Source organism: Aedes aegypti, chromosome 3, assembly GCF_002204515.2.
Source record: "Aedes aegypti strain LVP_AGWG chromosome 3, AaegL5.0 Primary Assembly, whole genome shotgun sequence".
Classification (NCBI taxonomy): domain Eukaryota; kingdom Metazoa; phylum Arthropoda; class Insecta; order Diptera; family Culicidae; genus Aedes; species Aedes aegypti.
In genome coordinates, this window is record NC_035109.1 from 212,644,892 (window position 1) to 212,662,218 (window position 17,327).

The window sequence follows — 17,327 nt, forward strand, 5'->3', positions numbered from 1 at the left end:
GACCAATCTGGTCAAAAGCGCTTATAACGAGAAGAAACCTAAAGCGGTTGGAAAGCACGTACAGGATAATGTGCTTAAGAGTAGCAAGTGCATACCGGACGGTATCTAAAGAGGCCGTGTGCATCATAGCCGGGATGACGCCCATCGGGCTCATCATCAAGGAAGATGCTCAATGCTTCAACCAAAGGGGTACCAGAGGAGTCCGCGACACGTGTAAAGAGGAAACGCTCAGAAGCTGGCAGCAGGAATGGGATAACTCCACTAAGGGTAGATGGACCCATCGGCTAATACCAAATGTGTCAGATTGGTATGGTAGAAGCCATGGGGAAGTGAACTTCCACCTGACGCAGTTTCTGTCAGGACATGGTTGCTATAGACAGTACCTGCATAGGTTCGGGCACTCAGAATCTCCTGCGTGCCCCAATTGTGCTGGTGTAGAGGAAACAGCGGAGCATGTCGTGTTCGATTGCCCCCGTTTCATTGTTGTGAGAGGTCGCATGCTCACTACATGCGGAGGGGACACGTCCCCCGACAATATTATAGAGAGAATGTGTGCGGATGCCGAGTGCTGGAATGCAGTAACTACGGCTGTCACTCACATTATGTTAGAATTGCAGCGTCTATGGCGCGCCGACCAAGAGTTGGCTGCAGAGGATTAGCCCTGCCGAGGCTGGTCCCTTGTAACATTGTTTAAGTCGGCTAGGAGAAGCAGTTTGCCTAGGCTACTTCTGCTACACGTGTTGTGCTATATGCACTGGTCCCTTCCCGAAGAAATACCGTAAGGTGGTTCCGGGGAGATGAGGGTCTGAGTCCAAGGGTCATGTCGATGCACTGTTCACCACTTGAGCAATTCTAAATGAATTGCTCAAGCACAGTGCATAGGCTGGTTTTAGCGGGTCGTCGTTGGTGCGTCATCCCCGCATTCCCTGAGTTATCTTCTCAGGGGATCTGTTTGCAGATTTCCCCCTTGTAAAAAACAAAAAAAAATGCGTGTTGTGTGAATACGGGCGCATTCATTGGATAAAAGTCAACTCCCTAGTTCTTGAAGCGAGCCACGATCTGCGTGGTGCTAGTGCTGAGTAAACAAATTAAAGCTTTGTCCCCATCAAGCCCCGCGCAGTAGCGACAAATGTCGTATGAGAAAAAAAAAATATACTAATATATTGATAATCGTTTATCATTGTGCTTAATAAAATGTGGCCTAATTTTTTGCAATTACAGAAATCTTGATAAAGTAATACGCATTTAATGGCAGAATTATTAGTTACATATGAATATCGCATTCGAAAACTAGTGTGCTTCGTGCCTAAAACGGTATTTTTGGACGAGCTGTCATATTAGCACCTTCTCCAGTACCAAATTTTTGTCTTCAAACCAGTTGTTCTTTGATGACAGCCGTTTCAGTCCTCTGATAAAATTTTTGCTCGTGCTCGTGTGTCAATGATCGTTAAATTTTCCAAAGCCTGATTTTAATCGCACAAACACATGCTTTTTGATTGTCTTCGATAAGCAGAATCACGCTGCCAAAATACGGAGACTTGGAAATAACACCTCGCTTTACATACCCAGTATCAGAGTGTTGCTTCTGGCAATGGATCACCGCGCAACGAACAGAAGGTTAATGACCCAACTAACAACAAGTCACAAATAAGCATGCATGTCTAATTATTGTTTAATAATGGTAATGACAGCTGAACAATAATTTTGCCGTAAAAGGCACTGAGGAGATGCTCTTTATACACAAATTTAGGTCAATGTTCAGTTGGTAAGGTTTTTTAAAATTAAACAATTATTGAAACGAAATAATATGTCAGCAGTGATTATGAATAAAGTACAGTTTTTTCTTTTGTTTAGTGGTTAATATCCTGTACAACTTTTTTTTTGTCACATCCGTCACAGGAACTTCGGTCCGGTATCAAAACTCGACATTTGGAGAAATCATGACAAGCCTTTGAAACGACATCCTTGTCCACTTCCTACTGAGCAACCAGAGCCGAGAACTACACTGAAAGATTTGGAAAAGACTCCAAAATAAAATTTGATACCTTAAACCGCGTGTAGAAGGGCAAACTCCAAATTGGAAACGTACCCTTGCACAAAATCAGAATATATTTTGCAGATTGACAATGGTGGTTTTGCTGCCACGGACATGCTACATCCTGCTTACAAATCGAAGCTTTAGAATTAAGGTCTGACTGGAATTAAGTTTTTGAACCAAGTGATCCGGAATTCCGAAATTCATTACTTTCAAATTAAACAGGTTGGAACAGTTAAAATGTGAATTAAAGCATTCTTCGTTATAATCTTCGAAATTGCGTTAATTTTTTCGTTGGTTCACCATCAAACACCAAATTTGAAAATATCTTTACCACATAAAAAATCCGAATACTCGCAATCCTCGAAAATGATTGTTTTGATTTTTTGCTGATATTTCAGTTTTGATTAATCGAGAATTTCAGTTAAACACATCAGATGACAGCTTTTGCACAAACCGAGTTTATCAGTTACAAATGTTAAACCGAAATTATTGCCAAGCATTCGGCTGTGCGGATCTCAGTTTCCAAAAGCCGAGCTTCAGCATATGATTCCAAGTGTGTATCCATATTATAATCTGCTATTGCAAAGCTTTTTTCGCCTGCTCGGGATATTGTTCCGCTCAAGAAAAGTGGAAATTTCTTTGACAGATTTGTTTAAGGAATTTTCTATAGCAAACTGTATTTGCACGCTTAGATTTTTTCACAAGCTCGGCACAATTACAACTGAAATTCAGCTAACAAATTCGCCGGTTGCTTAGCAACGAAGCACAATTAACTGATACTCGGATTTTATTTCCCGAGATCCCAGGATATTTGTTTGCCGACTTCTCGGCTGTGCAAGCCTCGGTTAAAATTAGCTGAGAATCGGCATTCTAAATTAAGTGTGTGGAATGACATTTCTTCTCAGCTAAATACTGCGATCTAAAAATATTATTCACTTGACCATTTCGGAAAAAAAATCCCACGCCTCAAAATATTCGATTTTTTTCAGGTACATTGTCAGAAACCTTCAAGTGATTTAAATATATTCATACTGTAACCTATTGTTTTAATGCGTAATAGGTTTATGAAAAATTTAAGCTTGAGCTTGATTGGCCGCCCGTGGCGCTTGCCACGTCAGAATGCAGACCAATGAGGGGAAGGGGGAGGAATTGATGATGCATTATACTGGCTCCCACAGTAGACCGGATGTACCCCTGCATCTACGCCAGTTCATGCGGAAGTGTATGGATTGGAGGAAAGGTATGGCAGAGAGGTTTGCTTTTGTGGTTAGCAGACTGCCTACACAGCGCAACAAAAATGGCATTTTTGCGTGTCTCAAGGATCAAATTATGTGTCTCTAGTAGATTTGGGGTTGCTGAATCTGATGCCGTTCTCAGAAATTTCCCAGCACGTCACAATTTTTAGCTACAGGTCGCCAAAGTTGTATAAAACAACCCTTAATTAAGTAAATAGAGGTATTTTGATGCTGGAGACAAAAACGTGTTCCGCAGTGCTATGTATCAGGCGTAAGGAAAGGCATGCGCGTGGAAGAATGAAAGCGTTAGGGAAACAGTTTCTCGTTCGTCTCTGGTTCTAGCTTTTGCTATGAACGAATAGTTTGAGTATGATAGATTAAGAATGAATAAAAGCAAGTGGGGGCCTTCCTTAGCCGAGTGGTTAGAGTCCGCGGCTACAAAGCAAAGCCATGCTGAAGGTGTCTGGGTTCGATTCCCGGTCGGTCCAGGATCTTTTCGTAATGGAAATTTCCTAGACTTCCCTGGGCATAGAGTATAATCGTATCTGCCACACGATATACACATGCAAAAATGGCAACTTTGGCAAAGAATGCTCTCAGTTAATAACTGTGGAAGTGCTCATAAGAACACTAAGCTGAGAAGCAGGCTCTGTCCCAATGAGGACGTTAATGCCAAGAAGAAGAAGAAAAGCAAGTGAGAGATATACAACTACAAAGTACGAGGAAAGGGACGGGCCTGGGATTGAACCCATGACCTTCTGCTTATGGAGCAGAAGCGGTAGCCATTAGACCACCAACCCCGTCTGAATAGGTTTATGAAAAATTTAAATCATTAAAGTGATCTAATAAAAATATAATTTATAAAATAAATGAATTTTAATTTAAGTTAATGAATCATTAAAATTGAAGTTTAGAACAAAATAAAACTTATCAGGAAATAGGCAAATATTTTCAAAGCTAAACGATTACTCCGACATCTGGTGGCTAGTAGAAGAATCATCAAAAAAGAGGTTGGGTTGAGAATGCGCTGTGTGCTGCATAGGAAGGAGCACACCATTTACAATTTTTCTCGGAATAGTTATTTTGTAGACGATTAGAGAGCATTAAAAAAAGATAATAAACTCGTTTTTCAACGAAACTGTACAGATCCGGTCAGTGCTCATGTACGATTAGTGGGATAAAATTGGAAAATTGGTGTTTGGCAACATAGGTTATAAACTTCCGGATTCTTTGTTAGTGGTTTAATTTGTTGTGAAATCACGCGTATCGCAAGAAAATCGCAGCAAGCCGTGCGCACGGGCGGCTGCGTTTTGAATTTCGTGTCGCGTTTACCTCGTTCGGCGTTTTTTTTTGATTCAGCTGGTGAAAATTAGTTTCGGCGGATGGTGCTATGCCACGTGCAAATGTTCTGTGGAATGTTTTTTAAAGTGATTGTAGTGCTTTTTTCGGAGATTATATCGGAAGATGATTTGTGGGGTTTTGCTCGAAACTGCTTTGTGATGACTCTAGCAATTGAATTAGTTTCGCACGGCTCGTTTTTTATCTACTGTGTGTGTTAAGAGGAAAATAACCATCATCATTTTACAAATTTTCAAACCCAGTTTTTTTGCTCAAATTTGAAGCAATGTTCATGAAAATCTATCATTGCATTACACTTGCTACCTGTAATGAAATGATAGATTTTCATGAGGATTTCTTGAAAATTGAACGAAAAAACTGGTTTTTCATTTTTGAGGATTGCTGATGATTGAATGATGGATTCTTGAGCCTTAAGCGTGTTCATTCAAAAATTGAATGTGGTTCGGGATGAATTATGAACTGCAGTTTGTTGGCTTACGCTATTGTTCATGACTAGAGGAGCGACGGGTTGCGGAGGAATTTCGAAATAGGATTTTGGTGAGTTTGTTCTGATCAGCAGTGCATGATCACTATGCCTAAATAATAACCATTTGTCGGCCAAAATGTCTACCAAACGTATCCTATGGCACTATCCTTTCCATAAACATCCCACAACATCCCGTAACACCTATGAGAGGTCGTAGAGTTCTCTGCATCTTTCTTAAGTAGGTGTTCAATCAACCATCCTTTCCCATTCCCCAGCTTTCGCAAGGACGTGGCCAGGACAGCTCTCGATTATTGGAGGATGCGTCAATATTATCTAAGAGTTAGAGGTTAGTCCCAAATTTCTGACTTTGGTAACGGACGGGAAGGAGGCAACCCTCATACAATGGTTTAGGACTGTCCCACCTACGAATTTGTGAGAAATGCTCATTCCACCCGACCGTATTACATATTATAAAAACTAAAACTGAATCACAATATCCACTGCCATATGTATAAAGTTTACTTTCGTTGACGGTACAAAATCTGATGAATATTCTATGGTATTATTGGAAGTAGCGATTATAAGGCATAGCAAAAATTGATCATCAATTACCTGTTTTTTTTCTTTGTGTTGAGACGGAAACGCTTAATCCAAATCGAGATGTATTACAAGCAGCTTTAGGGTAACAACCACTCAAACGTTATCAGATGATGGACAAAGACGAGAACATTTTTTACAATTATGTAAATTCAAATTAAACACATTTTTCCATTCAGTAGTTGTATTTAACCGCACTTTTCATTCACAATAACGCTGGCTATCGTCGATCACTTTCATACATTCTAAACTGTTGTCGATATAGCATGAAAAATTTGAATCATCATATACCTTCATCACCATATGCTGCAACAATCTCACTAAGTAACTTCTACCACTCGTAGTAGAGCTTTTTTTTGGCTTAGTCACCTACATATGCCGGAGGCAATCAGAAAACTACGGATGGGAAACAAAAAAAAATAAATTCAATGAATTTCGACATGTAAAACTTTCAAGCATGAAAAGTACAACTTTTATAACAAACAAAAAAACTTCCAGTTAAAGAGAGGAAAAAAACGATTGCATGATATCACTAAAAACAGAGTGCCACAATCTCTGACGATCTGAGCAAATAAGGGAATCAACTAGCAGGGAAATTTTAAATGATGACATAACGATTCCTCGCCACTGTACGAGCCAATCGTTAATGCCAAAGCTTTTGTTGGCTTATGCGTATCACTCTACACTCAATTATTGGTGCGTCGGCTTTGTCTTCTCGAGGATGGATATCTAAGATTTCGTGCCAACGTTATTCTCACGATTGGACACCAACAGTAGTTCATCACAAATGCAATAGGCTCCGATTATAATCCCGATTTTCTCTGCTTCCTCATGCAAAGAGGCATTCACATAATATCCTAACCACATCCAAATGTTTTGATTCACTACATACACATGATGTCAAAGCAACTAGCAACAGAGTAAATGTACCACTTTGAGGTTTCGTCCTTTCCGGAGGGCTTTCCCGAAGCGTGTTATCCAATCAACGGTTCAACGACAACTGACAACAGCTGAAACCGCCGACGACCCTTCAGACTGTAATGTATACCTATATCCTTCCCGCAACTCTTCTGTTCCCAATTCCCGCCCTAGTCAGCAGCACCCCCACAAAAAAAAATATGACTCACGTGCCATTCCGGGAATACTCCCTCATAACGGCAACTGGCGACACGATCAGAACTGGCTATCAATCTACTGACCCTGTCTTTGTGGCGTCAGTATACTTTAAATTAAAACATTAATATAGGTGGGAATCCATCGTCCTTGCCGGAACGTGATTTGAATCCAATTCCTGTTGTCACCCAAAAGAAAAGTCCCAATTTCCAACGCATGCGCCCCCTCACACAAGAACACGAAGTTTTCCGAAAATCTACCAACACATATGAATGTACCTCAGAATGGTTTATGGAAGTACACAATTCTGGCTGTGGTATAGAATTTGTGAATGCAAACGTACTTCTTTTTCCTTTTCCCTGTTGCCGGTAACAGGCATGGCATGGCGGGCCGGTTACGTTGTTTGGATTTTCCCTAGACTTGTCGACAGGACTCTTTGTAACATGCAGAAAGTCTAAACACGATGTTTTCCACCATCAGTTCGTCGGACAAGGTAAAACTACACGGTTGGTTCGACACACTCAAAAGCGGCTCGTATGCATCAGCATGGAATAGAGTCGTGTCGGAATTATCCAAAACTTGGGGTAAAGGCTCAAACCACCTTTAAATTTAATGCACAAGCCTCAAAGTTACATTATACTATTATTCTTTTTAGTACATTTTTTCTAGTGTTTTATATTTAAGATTTTTAACCTGAGCGAGTGCGTCTCGGGACTAAGCTTTACATTTCTTCCAAAGGAAGTAGTTACCTCAACTTCATTAAGTGGGCATCCCTTGGATGGAATTTGTTCTAACCAGGTCCGTTTGTTTCTTATTAGAACCTAACGGAGCACTAAGGATCCTTATTGTTAAGCAGTTATTGGAAATACTCTAGGCATTGCTTTAAAGTAATTAACTCATTGCGCGTGGTAAAGATGGATAAATTATGGGTGAAATTATGGAAAAAACACGTGCTCGGCTGGGGTTTGAAGCCCGGACTCTTGTATGCTAGACGATCGCTTTACTAACTAAGCTACCGAGCCACTTGGCGACCCAATAATTCAGATGGTTACAAGTTTCGAATTAAATCCCCACAGATCTCGCAGACCCTTTTTAAACTTTCTTGTTTTCTTCGCTAAAAAATGTCACTTTTATTTGGGGTAAAATCGACCCCTTTCTTTGTATCATGTATGTCTTGTTTTTCGAATTCCATTGAAGTTTACGGCTAACATGCAAAACATGATACTATATGACTTGCCACAAGTTGATAGCTAAATATTATACCTTGTACTTCTATGTTACTTCGTTTATACTTAAGGTAAGGTAAGGTAAGATTCTTTCATCATTGTGATATATGTGGATGATATAAACTGCTTTGCGGTGGTAAGCAAAATTACTATAGTTTTGCATAAACAATCATAAAAATTTCAAACTAAACATCGAGGGGGATGGGCGAGGGGGGCCAACTTCCAGCGTCATCAACAACATAAGCCTAAGGATTTACTGCCGAATGGTGGCCACAGAATTCGATTTGATTCCTATATGACTGAGATACAGCCATTTTCACATGAATACTCCTATATAAACAATAACAATAAAATGTTTTTCGATTCATAAAAAAGCGGGGAGGGGTATGGAGGGATGGGTCACCTCCCAAAATGTAGGTACACTAATCCCCTTTCGGTATTTTTTTAAAGAATTGGGTTCGGATTACTATTGACTGAGATCGAAGCATTTTTGTAAACTAAGGTCCGTCCTGCCTCTTTATGGTCAATATACTGTCGAGCCACCCCAATGATTCATAGATTTATAACCAATTACAACAATTCAAGGTTAATTTAACCTGCAAAAGTACACACATTTTATCAATAAGCCTAAGATGTCGGTTTTACCCTGATTTCCCCTACGTTGGCATAAGACATATTACTACCTAACCATACTCATTCTCTTCTATCATTTATAATGTTAAGCATTTTATTCAGTTGCAAAATAATGGAATATTTAACCATTGTTACGATGGTATTATTCTTCTTTCTGGCGTAACGTCCCCACTGGGACAAAGCCTGCTTCTCAGCTTAGTGTTCTTATGAGCACCACAGTTATTAACTGAGAGCTTTCTATGCCAATGACCATTTTTGCATGCGTATATCGTGTGGCAGGTATGAAGATACTCTATGCCATGGGAAGTCGAGAAAATTTCCAACCCGAAAAGATCCTCGACTGGTGGGATTCAAACCCACGACCCTCAGCTTGGTCTTGCTGAATAGCTGCGCGTTTACCGCTACGGCTATCTGGGCCCCATGGTATTACACAGCTATAAAAATATCCTCGTTTTCTGTAAGAAGTATCATCGCCACCCATAAGGCCCCACATATTGCTAAGTTGCTGCCCATGAATTTCTGAAGCTTCTCACAGCACTTTAAAATTGGTTTGGGGCTAATGAAGTCATGCAATGCAATTATCCAATTCATTCCCAACGATAGAAAAATGGCCAGGTACCCATACAAAGTTTAAAGAGTTGACTGAATCCAGTTCCTCAGTTTGAGTTCGACATGCGAAACAAGCCTAGACCTTGAGTTGGCCGAAGCAAGAGCTTTCATAGCAGCCTGACTATCTGCCACACTTCTTTACAAATAGCTAGACGTCCAATCTTCCCGTGAAGGCAGTTGTTTGGAAAATTTCCTATTAGGAAAGTGACAAGCAATTATGAAATCACTCGAAGCAAGGACAAATGTGTCCCAATTCACCAGAAGTAGAAACATCCAAATCACTAGGATTTTCAATGAACGGAGAGAATCCATGAAATTTGGTCACAACCAATTCCAATTGCAAAGTCTGCGAATTTACATCTGAATGTTTAAAAATATGTGGCAATGTTATCATCATCTGATCGGATCAAGTCGTCCTCAAGCATTGTTCACGTTTCATGCCAGTAGCGGACTAACGGCCTTGTGAGCGTTTTGTACATGGTACATTTGGTGCGGGTGTGAATCTTTTTTGACCGCAGCTTCTTATGGAGGTCAAAGCAGGCCCGACTTCCACTGATGATGCGCCTCCGTATTTCACGAACTCGTCGACCACCTCGAAGGTATCCCCGTCTATCGTAACACTGCTACCTAGGCTCGTTCTGTCTCGCGTTTCAGGCAGATGTACAGGTCTGCCACATTTTCAAATGTTCGGCCGACTATGTCCATATCATCCGCGAAGCAAACAAATTGACTGGATCTCGTAAAAATCGTACCCCGGCTGTTAAGTCCTGCTCTCCGCATAACACCTTCTAGTGCAATATTGAACAACAGGCACGAAAGCCCATCACCTTGTCGTAGTCCCCGGCGGGATCCAAACGAACTGGAGTGTTCGCCTGAAACCATGACACAATTTGGCACACCTTCCATCGTCGCTCTTATCAGTCTCGTGAGCCCGGGAAAGCTGTTCTATCGTATGCTGCCTTGAAATCGATGAAAAGGTGATCCGTTGGAACGTGGTATTCATGATATTTTTGGAGGATTTAGCGTACAGCCAAAAACTGGTCCGTTGTCGATCGGCCGTCAATGAAGCCGGCTTGATAACTTCCCACGAACTCGTTTACTACAGGTGACAGACGACGGAAGATGATCTGGGATAATATTTTATACCATGATCAACGAAATCTATGAAAAACTAATGTATTTTGAGACACTGGTGTAAAAATCACAAAGATATCATATAACAAATCAAGCCGTCCAAAACTGGGGACAGGGAGAATTGGTCTAGCAGCTACCAAAAGTGTAGTTTGTCCACATTTAGTTTAAACATGGTACAAAATACATTCATACTTTCAAATTATGATTATATTTGATTATGCTTACGCGATCCAAACTATCATGTCTTATTTAAAATTATTACTAATTATTTGAGCCTAAGGGCAATACGTCAATTTATTAATAATTTTCAAACATTTCTACTTTTTTAAATTGGCATCCATGTTTCAAGGATGTGTTATTCTATGCAAACATTAGTATACATAATAGCTTTCTTTTCTTCTAATACGCCATCTTGATTGGACCATGATTTCTCATTTTTTCGACTTTATCCGGTATTGGGTGCTATCCGGTACTGGGAGATCTCCCCCTACTACAAAGCTAAAAACATGTTGTTTGGTCTTCATTTTGGCATATTTCCCATAACTGGTACATTTTATCCCAAGTGCATCACTTTCTATATACACGTTATTCGAAAAGCTTCGGAACTAGCATTATTAAATAAAATCAGCATCACACACATGGGATGAGTTAACCAATTGTCTATTTACCGAGAAACAGATTTAACTTTCCTCAAAATTAAACTTACCCAAACCACTCCACAGTGGACGAAGAACAAACGTAATCATGTCCATATTACAAAACCAGCAATAAAGCTTACCACATTGTACCGCATCCATTCAACTAAAGGACCAATGTTTGCACTGCCTTGGCTTTCATTTGCCTCTCAATTTAGAGCACAACCGGTTTAAGAGAAGCTATGTTTTAATCCCAGCAGATAAGTGTGATATATGAAGGCTAGACTGACACAGGATAGAATTATTGGTTACCAACACACAAGGAAGTGAAGTTGAGGAAGGTCAGCTGCTAAGCCCTGAATCGACTTTAATAACTTTCTGTGCCCCAAATCACAGACCGACCAGTCAGACCAGCAGTGTGGCTTTTCTCTTCCATCCAGGATCATATTGCATGCTGATGAATGTGGGATTTACATTTGAGATATGAAAAGGGGCAAAGACTACGTAACAGGAGAAGGTATAAGCAAAATAGATGTGCCCAACTGCCATACCGGAGAGAGAGTACCCTGGAGACCAGTTTATTACACAATTAATGCGATCTATTACGATAATTAATCTTCTTTGAGTTGCTTTGTAGATGACAATATGGAGATGAAATGGAAGTGGAGATTTGATAAGTGATAAATTAATGTTCTGGAGCGAGATATGAATGGCGTCGATCAAATTGCTGCCATAATTAAGCCTGTGGTAGGTATGATATTTCAGTTTCAGCCATTTCTTTTGATGTTCATTGACTAAGCGACAAAATGCGAATATGCGGGAAAGGTTAAACATAGATCCGTCCAAAGCGGAGGTGTACAATACTGAGAGCTAATCGAATTATGCAGACTCTGTTAGTCAAATACCATCTAAAATTATTTTGGTGTTTAATAATAGATCACAATTTGTGTATTTTCGTCAGCTTTGTCATTGAGGATTTTTTAGTCGATCAAATCGTCTAGAATTCGACATTGAGATGTGAAAAATTTTAGCCAGCTATATTTTAGAAAAGAGGACATCCATTGGAAATACCTACAACAATTTATTGTATAATGATATTTTATTTAATTTATTTATCAATTTTATCAACCATACCAACTGAAAATTTTAAGAAGGAATTAATTTTAAATTTTCACTTCTTTCATTGTACAGAGAACGAGTGAACCTGAGTTATCCATCATGTATCTAATCTGGCAATCGTCGAAAAGGACTTTCTAAATAATATTTAGTTAACAATAGGACCATGGTACGAAACATTGCCGCATGGATGCTTGATGCATGATTTGTGGTTGTTTTTCTCACGCTACGGATGTCCATCGAAGTCATCTAAAAGTTTGTATGTCTGATTTGGTGGCGCAACCAGTGCTGTAAGCAACCACGACCAGGGTTCTGAATTTTCGTATCAATGATGCGAAATCTACGATTTTTCGCACGTAAGGAGAATGCTTTTTTCGCTTTCCCGCGTGAACATCTTTTATCGCTCACACTAATTTTCCCTGGAGCTACGATGGTGGATAATCGAAAATCACTCCACTCTGTGGATAATTTGTTTTTCACTCCATCATATTTTCGCTCACCAACTGCTCCGGAGAATTATCACTATGTGGATAAACAAAAACTAGTGCCGGCGACGGGATTCGAACCTAGAACATTGCTAAAAACAACCGCGATGCGTGCACGCTAACCATGCTACCACACCAACTTGACGAAAGGAGTGGTTAATTTGGTGCATAAAAGCAACTGCTGCTCGTGGCGATGGATACAGGAAAAATTCTCCATGGATCGGAGAAAGAGAAAACAAACTTCTCACAGCTGCGGAAATGTGCAATTATCTATTTTCGCTTTGTTTTTTGGACGGATAAAATCGCGAGGCAGCTGATCGCTGAAAATTGCTGTGAGGGATAAATCCATTATCGTGAGAGTGAGTGAGAATTCGGAAGCCTGACCACGACAGAGCTTCTCTTAAACATTCACGAGCGATCAATCGAATGTTGGAAAGAAAAATGTCAATTGATTTCCTCTGACCACGATAGCTTTGCTTGGAAACGTTATGGTTTTATTTGTTTCCGTCGTTTTTTGTAACATGTGTTGATTTCACTATCAGTGTGTCACATTCGACATAACAAGTAATATCGAATTATTCATGTTGTTTATGATCCAATATGTCTGAATTCTACATGGAGCGATCAGACTACCCAAAAAATAAGTTCTTTAAATTGAAAGTTGGGTATACTGCATTCAGTTTTTACCCACTGTTCCCAAAATTCTAAGGGGTTAAGAACGTCCTTCACAAGGTCGATTTTCGTCGAGCAAATTACAACGGGTTTGTTGTTTGTTGTAACGTAGGTCGACGAAAATCGACCTTGTGAAGGACGTTCTTAACCTCTTAAAATTTTGGGAACAATCTTTTGATAAATCGGTTTACATTTGTAGATCTAAGGACAATTCTCCCGTACTCTCTATGTCTTGTGTGATTCAATTTGCATGAAACCACTAACACTTAGGTAAGGAACAACTAATTTTTAGGTTTTAACAGATTTTAGCTTGTAATTTAGCTTATCGAGTTCATTTCTGCTCTAACTATGGTTGAAAGATAGACAAAGCATTTCATTTCTTTCCGTCTTCCCCTTTTTGACCTGTCAGCTTGACAGGTTTATCAACGGCTGTTCTAGCCGTCACAGTGTCGTGACCAGAAGTGGTGCCAGTATCCACATCCTCTCCCCCGTAACACTGGCCACCAGGTCCAGTTTTAACACCTTCATCAACCTCTAAGACAGCTAGCCTAGCCACAGGCCTACGCGCAAGCCCCCTCGCCGTTTGTATTATAGCTTGTCGAATCCTCCCATCTGCCCCCTTAATAGTTTCTACAATTCGGCCTCTAGTCCACTCATTTCGTCGCCCTTCCCCAACCACCATCACTAACTGCCCTTCAGCTATCGGTTTCTCTTCTCCACACCACTTTGGTCGCTTAGTCAGCGTTGGGAGATACTCCCTAATCCACCTTCTCCAGAACACATCTAGCTGATGTTGCACTTGGTTCCAGGAAGTGCGTAGAGCTTCTGCTGGTTCGGTTACTTCGACTATCGGCTGACGAACTCCACTTGAGCTACCCAGAAGGAAGTGGTTTGGTGTTATAGCCTCGCTCTCTTCTGAAGTCAACGGTAGGTATGTTAGAGGCCGGCTGTTCACCATAAAGGTGCTCAGCGCTTCATCGTCCAGCTTACGGTTGTTGTTATATGCCGCCTCCACGGCTGTCTTAATTGAACGGACCATTCTCTCCCAGGCCCCACACATGTGTGGGGTACCGGGAGGGATGAACATCCATTTGGTAGTGGTTCCTGTGAATGTAACTGCTAACTGTTCTATCTGCTCTTTCAGTAGTCTCTCGGCGCCTTGGAAATTCGTTCCATTATCTGTATAGATCTCAGCAGGTGATCCTCGACGGCAGATAAACCGACGGATGCATTTGATGCAGGAGTCCGTAGATAGATTGTGTGCCACTTCCACGTGCACTGCCCGTATTGTTAGGCACGTGAATACGGCTACCCAGCGTTTCGCGATACTTCGGCCGATCTTTACCGTCAAAGGTCCGAAAAAGTCCAGTCCGGTATAAGTAAACGGTCGTGCAAACGACGCCATCCTAGCTAGTGGTAGTGGCGCCATGCGGGGTACCTTTGGTAAACATTTGTAAACTCGGCACCATTGACAAGCTCTGGCTACACTTCTCACTGCCGTTCTGAGTCGTGGAATGTAGTATCGCTGGCGAATCTCCTTCACTACAGTTTCCGTATTGCCGTGAACGAATTTACGATGATAATAGTTCAGCAGTAGCGTAGTCAACACGTGTTTTCTGGGGAGAATAACTGGAAACTTTGCTTCCTTTACAACATTTGGAGCCGCTCCAATTCTGCCGTCCACTCGAATGATGCCTTGGTTGTCTAATATTGGACACAGTTGAATAATATCACTAGTTTTCTCCGGTGGTAATTGCTCGTTCAGCGGCTTCGAACGATTTCTCTCGAGAACAATCATCTCATCCGGGAAACTTTGCCACTGTGCCTGGCGAATAAGAAGACTTTCTGCCTCCTGCAGCTCCTCTGAAGTCAAGGGGCCTGAATTTCGTATTTGTCCAGCAACCTTTTGTTTGATATTTCTAATGAAACGAATCACACAGGCGGCTGTGCGAATAGCTCTTGTTAGCCGAGAAAAGCGGGTTACATCTACCAGTTCCTCCGGGATTTGTATTGCCTTGTGCGCATAGCATGGACGAAGTTCTTCTTCAGTTGGTGGCGTATACATTCGCTGTGTGGGCCATTCTGCTTCGGACAGCCGCAGAAAATGAGGACCATTAAACCAAACACTGTTTGCAGATAGGTCCGGACCGCTTCCCCGTTTCGTCGCAATGTCCGCCGGATTTTGTTTGGAGGGTACCCAACGCCAATTCTTGACATCGGTAACCGTCAGCAATTCCCCAATTCTGCAGGCGACGAACTGTTTGTACCGTCGATGATCCGCTCGCAACCATGAAAGCACCGTGGCAGAGTCGCTCCAGAATACTTTCCTTGTGATTCGAAGAGCGTGGTTTCCTTCAACGAACTGCGACAAGTGAGCGCCAAGTACTGCGGCCAGCAACTCCAAGCGCGGTATAGATTGAGCCTTCAGAGGGGCCACTTTTGTTTTGGCTGCCACAAGTGCGCATTCAGGTGATTTATTGGCGTTCAACGTTCGAAAATACGCGACCGCACAGTACGCGGACTCGCTGGCGTCTACAAATATGTGTAGTTGTAGTTCACGGTACCGCTCTTTTGTGGCGCCTGGAAAGTAACAGCGGGGAATTTCAAGGATGCGAACAGCTTCAAACAGTCGTGTCCAATTTTTCCATCTTATATGGATCTCGTCGTTGACTTTTTCATCCCATTGTGCACCACTTCTCCACACTTCCTGCAGGAGAATCTTCCCGTGTACCACGAATATGCTCAGCAGGCCCAACGGATCGAAGAGAGACATCAGACACTTCAGCATTTGCCTTTTCGTTGGGCATTCGTCCTTTTTAGCCACTTCACTGATCTCGGGTTTCATCTCAGTCGAGAAACCGAAGGCATCTTCTTCCGTCAACCACAGGAGCCCAAGAACTCGTTCATACTCGCATTGTTTGTCTGCTGCGAACCGTTTGTCTTCTCTAGAATCTGTTTCACCTAGAGCACTTAAGGTCGTTCTACTATTAGATAGCCAGTTCCTCAATTCGAAGCCACCTTGCTCATGGATGAAGCGCATTTCCTGGGATGTTTTGATTGCTTCTTCTTCAGACTCATAGCTTTCCAAAGGTGGCAACATCCATAATATATACCTCGGGTTTATCGGTAGGAGTGTCTCGCCAAAGGAATCGCTGTGAATGGCGATCTTCCTTGCGTATGTAGATTTGGTGAAACATTTCTCTTATATCGGAGGAGACTGCTACTTTAAACTGATGGAAGCGCATCAGAACACCAGGAAGTGACGTTAATTGATCCGGACCCTTTAGCAGTACTGAATTGAGGGAAATCCCGTTTACGGCCGCTCTAGCATCCCAAATCATGCGAACCTTGCCAGGTTTTCGAGGGTTTACTACCGCTCCTAGCGGCAAATACCATACGCGGCGCATGTCGGCGCTAGCTAGTTCAACCTTCGTGGCACGATGCGCATACCCTTTTATCTGGTATTCTTCTAATTGACGCTGCAAAGTATGTCGGAGCTCTGGGTTCCGGTTCATACGTTTCTCCAAGCACTCAAGTCGTCTAAGAGCTATATTATAATTGTCTGAAAGCTCTACGTGATCAAACTTCCAAAGTAGACCGGTTTCGAAGCGGTTACCGACTCGAAACGTCGTATCCTCTAGTATTTTCTGGGCACGCTTTTCTGCTTCCGATACGAGTGGAGTGGTGGATTGTACGGCGATTTCCTCCGTAGCAAAGAACTGCTTAACGAGGTCATGTAATGTTTGATCTGACGAACATCCACAAGCATGGTAATTCACTGATGGCTGTTGACTACCGTTTGATTTTCCGCCATAGATGCACCACCCTAGTCTGGTTTTAGCAGCTACAGGTTCACGTCGGAGGCCTTCACGCACCTTCATCGGAACCATCAAATCCAAATTGTTAATTCCTATCAGCAACCTTGGAATTGCCTTGGTGTAGCTTCTAACTGGTAGCCCCCTAAGGTGTTTGAACTCCTCTGAGAGATGCTCGTACGAGAGTGTTTGTA

At 41.7% G+C, this 17,327-nt stretch overlaps 1 protein-coding gene across 1 annotated transcript in view; it reads right to left on the bottom strand.

The window, feature by feature from the left end:
- LOC5570008 (uncharacterized protein CG3556) overlaps positions 1-5,759 on the bottom strand; it is a 209,870-nt gene extending 204,111 nt beyond the window's left edge. Inside the window, exon 1 of the mRNA XM_021850353.1 lies at positions 5,711-5,759. The gene's annotated coding sequence lies outside the window, so the exon portion shown is untranslated. The remainder of the gene's footprint in view (positions 1-5,710) is intronic.
- Positions 5,760-17,327: the final 11,568 nt, after the last annotated feature.